We start from the raw sequence: 758 nt of genomic DNA, 5'->3' as shown, positions 1-758 counted from the left end.
ATCAAACTGTGTCAGCATCCTATGTGTAGTGGACTGAAGGAGGTAACCGTGGCAACCAGGAGCTCTTCTTTCCATCCGCCTGGCTTCACCGTCACCGGGTTACTGAAGGTCGGCTCCTTTTGTTTATTGTCAGCTGAGACAACAGGGAGACGTGTTGAATGGCGGCTGGGTGGGGCGACACACACACACACCTGTCCCCAAGGCAACACCTGTTCTGTAGCGTCAATGAGAGGAAACACACACCTGGTCCTGCTCACCGCCGCCACCAACAGGTCGATTCTCAGGTGGTGACGGAGCAGCTCGACCGGTTCGTCAACTTAAGAGAGCGACACGTAAACAGCAACGAGCTTCACAACAAGTCACCAATCACAGATTTCAGTTTGCATGTTTGTGGTTGTTTTGTGTGTCTTTAAGGTCATTTTGTATTTCAGTCGTTGTGTTAAATTAAATCAGACAGCAACATCCACACACAACAAAACAAACTGGTGCCTCCAAACACACAGTACGAAAAACACAAGACACGAGGAACTTGTCCACCGAGTCAGCAGCTGCTAACGGGAGTCGGTCTTCACTGAGACTCTCTCAAACTCCCACCGAGTCAGCAGAAGTCACAATAAACACAAAACAGAGCGAGAGGCACCAGGACTGTTCACATTAAAACCCATCCAGCCCTGAATGTGCTGATTGCTGAGGTGGAGGAGTGGTGGTCCAATCAGACGTGATCGGAGGCGGGTAGAACAAGGCTGAGAAGGTCAGGA

The sequence above is a fragment of the Stegastes partitus genome, unplaced genomic scaffold, assembly GCF_000690725.1.
Source record: "Stegastes partitus isolate 25-593 unplaced genomic scaffold, Stegastes_partitus-1.0.2 Scaffold553, whole genome shotgun sequence".
NCBI lineage: Eukaryota > Metazoa > Chordata > Actinopteri > Pomacentridae > Stegastes > Stegastes partitus.
The sequence above is the reverse complement of the archived record's forward strand: the minus strand, read 5'-3'. Positions refer to the sequence as shown.